The 6,622-nt window shown below is 38.9% G+C and overlaps 1 long non-coding RNA gene across 2 annotated transcripts; it reads left to right on the top strand.

The window, feature by feature from the left end:
• The first annotated feature begins 232 nt into the window (after positions 1-232).
• Positions 233-6,383, top strand: LOC144048934 (uncharacterized). 2 transcript variants are annotated; one of them, XR_013293454.1, is made up of 2 exons: positions 233-509; positions 2,426-6,383. It is a non-coding gene; the product is annotated as an uncharacterized LOC144048934 (long non-coding RNA). The 2 variants fall into 2 exon arrangements; XR_013293453.1 differs by having other exon boundaries at positions 2,415-6,383.
• Positions 6,384-6,622: the final 239 nt, after the last annotated feature.

Here is a 6,622-nt window from a genome sequence, read left to right as displayed (position 1 = left end):
TTCTTCGTATGAATAAGCCGTCAGTATATAAGATACTGGGAGTGCGGAGTGGATTAGCCGCCTGTGTGGTAACAAGGTGTGTGCTGTGTGGAGTTACTGAACCGAGGGACATAATTCCTCGGTGAGTGTCTGTTGTGTTAAATAAGAAGCCGGGAAAATATTAAGTCGCGCATAGGAATGCCCCGTGTTTACGGAAGTGACGTCAAGTCGAAGCGCTTCGCCGTTTAAAACGGCATGTGACATTGGGTACCACGGGGGATTGGCTGTTGGGTTGATTGTAGTTGTGTTATTAGCCGCTAAGTGTTGATCACACTTAAGTGAGTGCTGTTGTGTGTGTGTTGTGCTTTAAGCGGCCTGTGTTGATCACACAAGGCGTCTGCTGTGTTGAACACCCGTATATTAACGGTGTGTGGTGTAATATTAGCCGTCCGTACATTGTTACGTTCGAGAGCTGTGTGGTTTAAGCCGCCCGTGAAGATCCGGATATATTTGTTGAAGTCGCGCAAAAGGTATTTAATATCTGTTTCGTTTTCGTCTTGTTTGTGTTTGTCTGAAAAAAAAAAAAGAAAAATATTTTTTTTGGGGGGATTAATGAGAATACTTTTGATCTGTTATATCGTAGTATAATAAGTGAGACGTCACTGACTTTATAAATATTAAAAACGACTAATTACTACATATTATGGACGAAAAAATTGACCGTAACTAAGGAGGTTTGCATAGACTTCCGGTCGAGAGTCAGAATTGGTCGCTAAGCGAACAGTGAGTTCATGATGCTGGACGCATTTCCACCACGGCGTCAACGTAAGTATGAAACTCTTTTAAATGTATGAATGCGCACGAATTGTGATAGTGGTTGGTTCTCACCGTTTGTAAAGTGTGGTGTGTTTGTGGAATTTGATTGTGTAAACAGCGCCAGACGCTGATTACCTCCGTGAAAAACACTTCTATAAGTTTCTTCGAATGGAAGAAAAGTTAGACGGTGCGCAGATGACGATGTTAAGTGATTTTGAGAATGAGGAAACTGATGCTAAGCTAGCGGCTCTGACAGCGTACGAGTTTTGCGCAGGAGATGAGTTTTTGGTAAGATGCTACCGTGCGAATCTGTTTTTAAGGCTAAGGATGAGTTAGCTGCGGGCAGCCGCATCTGTTAAGAAATTGGAACATAAATTGGATGAAGTGTTGACTGTGAAAGATGACCCGGGGGGAAAATTTGAACCAAGCGAGAGCTCTTGGCTTAGAAATGAATTGTTGAGTGTACGCGTTTGTTTGTTTGTTTGTTAAGCTCCATGGTGTGTTGTGGCCACGCGGTTTTTCGTTGGTTGTCTTACAATGTGCGCGACGTGTCTGTGTCGCAGCCGTAACGTTGCGATGGATTGTGCGCGAATAAGTCGACATTTGAGCTATAAGTACGTGGTGAAGTTATTATTAGACGAATAAACGGTGTATTTTACAAATGAGTGCGCACTTCGGAGAGGTTTGTGTTCGTCTGTGGTTCAACAACTGAGACGCCACTGAATTAAGTTGAGGAGTTTGTGAGTGTGTTCTGGGTCTAGTTTGGTGAGTTGAAACTATGAATATGTGAAGCATGTGTGAATTGTGAGTTTAAAGGGGGGATTTGATTTCTTCTTGTTTTTGTGTTTTTTCTCCTCAATGCCTTTATGACAAGGGAGAGGAAACTGAAGTTACAGTAAGTGAAAGAAGGACTGAGTTTGTTGGAAGGCAGGTATTTTGTGTCTCCAAAAATGAGCGAGATAAGATAGGATGTATATGAATGGCGTTTTGTAGGAAAGAAAGAAAAGATGGGTGGAAAGTAATTTTTTCCCTCCAAAATTCTTTGTCCTCAAAAAGGGTGAAAAAGAATGGTAAGCAGGAAATCTGCATATTTTGAAAGTAGGGGAGAATTCTGCCTTTGTCTGTGACAATTTTTAAAGCTCTTCCCCCCACGCTTGATTAGGGACTAAAGGTCTGTGAGGATGGGGGCCGTGAGCTGCTGTTTTAAGAAGGTGGTGATTTGTACTGTTGTCTGTTAAAATTAAATTAAACTAAATAAAAAGGAAAGGGGGTGTGATAAGTTTAGTCCTCTCTCCCATTGTCTCCATTTGGGAGACTTGTAGTCTGTTGTGTGTGTGAATAGCAGGGGTCGTCTAAGGCTAAATCAAATTGTTCCTGCTATGCGGAAGGATATAGAGGTCTAGGTGTTAACTACAGGCCACTATCATATTATTTTTAAAATCAGATCTGTGTTTTTATAGTTGAATGAGTAATAAAACCAAATTTTAATATAGTTGAATAAGTAATAAAACCAAATTTTAATTGAAATAGACTTTTCATTTTTGATTTTATATTTCCCCTGCATCTCTGATAACTTATTCGTAAGTGTGAAAATGATTTAACCTTTGTCTTTATCTGAGTCCCATTCTAGAAGTCTGGAAAGGACTTCCATCCAAGTGGCCAGACTGACAGCTGTCACATTTTCTTAAATTTGAGGTAACACATAATGAAGATGTCTATGGTAGACATATGCGTAAATATAGTACTACTACTTGCTATAGTGTAGTGATCAAATTCAAATAAAACCACAAAATTAAATAAATGAATCAATTAAAAATAGTTTGAAAAACAAAAGATTTTGGGGGAATTTTTTATTTTATTTTTTCTTGGAAATTGAATGACAACAAGCAGTGTTCTCTTGCTATGATCTCATCTCCCTCTGTCTGTTCCGAGTGTATAAATGTTTCGGGCAGGTTCAATCTTTGACTGAAAGGTGTTTCACTTGGGTGACTCAACCAAAAAGTGCTGGAAATGGAATGAACAGCATTCTCCTGCTATGCTTGATGTTCAGAGTGGACGGCAAACTGAACAATGGTCACTTTCGGGGGGGAAGTGACCACACGGACTGCGAAAAGGATGGTACACTGTAAATCCGCTCGTCCTGTGACTGTTCAATGACTCTTATGCATTGTTTGAGCATAATGTCCAGCAACTTTTTGAGCCGACAGGATAATCATCGATTCTGCCATGATGAACTTTTCCTGAGAACTCCAGTACACAAAGCCCAGTGCCCGCTTTGAACTTTGCCCTGCATAAACTGCTATCGACAAGGACAGGAAGGAATATGAACTACAGTTGTGGACTCAAAGTTCTGGAATCATCTGAGTTTGGTGCCTGAGGTCGTATGTTGTATTCTGTTTGTAGACATTTGCACTCTGTACTATGTCAGAAAGGAGATGTGATCTATAGCAACACAGTTTCGGAAATTGAGAACAGCTTATGTGAATTAGGGTAGTACAAAATTCATTCTAATCCTTAAATACTATATTTTCCGTTGTTCGATGCTTGTTGAATTTGGCCTTCTATTTTTTTTCCCCATTTCTCTTTTATAACTTTGGCTTCTCAGAGTGGACTCAGATATGGAACACTTACGCCGAATTTGCTGGTTAAATTTTTAATTTTTGATTTAGGTCGCAGCACTGATTTTTAATTGGGTCATGATCTGCAAAGTTCCCTGCTGTGTTTTTACAAGCCCCCACTACTCTGTAAAAGAGGTGAGGTTAGGTAGCATTTTAAGAATACTTTTTGGTTGGTTTAAAGTAGGGATTTTGTTTTGTTTTTCTGATTATAACTCGTTCCTTTTACTAGTTGAGATGGCAGATATTTGGAAGATTTGTGACCTGCAATAGATTAATGGGGTTGTTTAAAAAAAAAAAAAAATAATAATAATAATAATTCTTCTCTTCCTGACCCTAAAAGTCCTCCGCTGCAGGATCTTAATTTACATCTGCTTAAGTTGGTTGTTTTTCTAATCTACAGGATTCAAATTTACATTACAAACTCTTGCCTCAAAGGCTTTTGTTTTGATGGCTCCTGGCTAGCTCAGCTGGAGATCTTTTTATAGTTCTGGTGTTGGCCAAATTGTCACAATTTGGTTGTTTTTTAATCTACAGGACACAAGGTGTCTGTTTTTCCTCTTTGAAGCAGCAATTTGGAAGCGGCTGCAGTTTTCACATTCAGGTCTGAAATGATCAAAATTGATCTTTATCAGATGGGGGAATGATTGGTCTGTCTGAGTTTGTTGAAAAGGAAGTCTGATGTGAGAATGATTGGTCTGTCTGATGTGAGAATGACTGGTCTGTCTGATGTGAGAATGACTGGTCTGTCGGTGTATCAAAAGGAAGTCTGATGTGAGAATGAAGTTTGGTGTGAGGAATTTACAGGCAAAGAATGGAGCGGAGAATTGGAGGTTTTGACCATGGGAGGAAAAGTAAGTTCTACAAAGATGACAAAAGACGACCCTTATAGCAGAAATACGGTAAGTATGTTCCATCTCAGAAACGATTGAAAAGTATAATTTCTAGAGCCCATGGAATATGCCATTTAGGTGTGGAAGGAACATTGATACACCTGGGTGACATTTTTTCATGAGACAAGTTGTTAAAAATGAACTGCAGTGTTTATTTAAGGTATAAGTATAAATCTCTTCTCAGACTGTTCATGGCCCGGCCGGACATGAATGGTTCTGAGTTAAGATGATGTTGTTTTTAAATGATGTACACTGCTATAATAAGAAACCAGCGTTAAAAATACAGAAATTTGATGTACGACAAAGAGGACATTTATGCTAAAATCTACAACAGTAAATATCATGGTAAAATATTTGATTAATCATTATCTACCATCATAAGGGTTTCCTAGGAAGATTGGATCAGACAAACCCACTTGAAAAAACAAAACTTCATAAGATATAGAAAAGGCATTGAGATTAAAACATATTTGATTTAGTATATTATCTCTGATCTCAAGGACATTAAAGAAAAATAGAAATATTAAACAATTGGCCTCATAAAGTTTCAATGGCAACAAGACTTTCATTATTATGCCATTGAATGTACAAATGTCATTACACGGATTCTGTTTGAATGCCACAACAAAAATAACTTTTTCCGTGTCCAACAGCATGTTTCAGGACCTACAGAACTTAAACAATTAACATTTGCTAAAAAATACCAGGTGCTCTTTTCAAAGTAAAGAATGAAGACTATGTATGTTATGAGTGACTAAATGAAAATGATTTTGCACACAGATTGGTTTGCTGATCATAATGGTGGGGGCCACATCCACCACATGTGAGCCAAGAGGTCCCAGGCTCATCAAATCACATCAATTGAGACCGACTGAGGGGGTTGACTAAGCTGCTGATCTGCGTCCACACCAATTGGAGCCATCTAACGGATCCCACCACACCCGGTTCCAGTGTCTACCTGACAAGCTGCCCAAGGACAAGGAGGAGGTCGCTGAAAGAAGATTCATTGGAGTGCCTTTTCCCTGGGCACGGATTGACACAGTTGGAAAAGCTGATCAAATGTCAATCTGCTGTTTGAAAGGGGGAAATCACTCAAATCCCCTTTTCATCAATTCACAAGGATTGAGTCACACTGGGAATGAAGTCCCGTGACCTTTCCTGCGATCTCTGGCAGTGAGCCAGGGTTCGGAAAGAGGCTGACAAACGCCTCTTCTTAAAAATTTTTGACCAACTGTCGAACGCACTTTTCATTCAACAAGACCTTCATCAGGAGATGGCTTCGAGGGACGGACACATCTGCTATTGCGTCGTGACACTTAACCACATCACATAGTGTTATGCCTCACATTTATTATGCCCCTTCCACTGATTTTTTTAATGAATCAAACTGAATTTTGACTGCTAAGCCCCTCTATCTATTTCTCTCTCTCTCTCACCTGCTATTCTTATTTTCTGAACTCCACACACAAACATTGCTTCATTTTGCGACGATCAAGATCCACGCTGGACTTTCTCTCTAGACTATTGTGGGATTAAATGTCCGGTTTTTGAACTTATAGAAGTTCAATGGTAGGACTGAAGACATTTAATATTTTCAATTTGATGTTTTACTGTTTTTGAATTTACTTATAGGCATATCAATGTGATATAATCATGAGTGTTTAAAAAGAATACAGTGGAGTAATGATTTTGTGAACTTTATTTTATCCTCTCACCCTCAAAGCTATTCAAGATAGGAATGTGCATGATGTTATTTAGAGCCTTTTGGCATTAGAGACTAAAAGTCTGGGGTTAGATCCTAATTGCATTTCTCCCCCAGTCAAGAAGGGGAACTGTATGTAAATGTCTGTTTACTAATAACATCACGTCTGCTTGCTAATAACATCAACATTTGGTCACTAGGAGATGACATGTCTGCCCTTTGTTCAATCAAGAGCCAGGAGGAGGAACCTTTTATCTTTTTTGTATAAATGAGTCGATGTTCATACAATTGTCACACACTTGGAATCATCACGTTGCATTCTGATGTGGTATTTTGACTGTGTCTTTAGAGGCCTCTAAATAAATTCTTGCAAGAAAACTTCTTCATCAGATCCTGAATACAATTATTTTGGACACGCAAAGATTACTCTTAATATAGTAATCAAAATATTCCTTCATTACAAACTAGGGTTTTACATTAGGGTTAGGGTTTCAAACTAGGGTTTTACATTAGGGTTAGGGTTTCAAACTATGGTTTTACATTAGGGTTAGGGTTACAAACTAGGGTTTTACATTAGGGTTAGGGTTTCAAACTAGGGTTTTACCTTAGGGTTAGGG

Source organism: Vanacampus margaritifer, chromosome 3 (genome assembly GCF_051991255.1).
Source record: "Vanacampus margaritifer isolate UIUO_Vmar chromosome 3, RoL_Vmar_1.0, whole genome shotgun sequence".
NCBI classification, from domain to species: domain Eukaryota; kingdom Metazoa; phylum Chordata; class Actinopteri; order Syngnathiformes; family Syngnathidae; genus Vanacampus; species Vanacampus margaritifer.
Note: the sequence above shows the minus strand (reverse complement) of the source record. Positions and strands in the feature narration are given on the sequence as shown.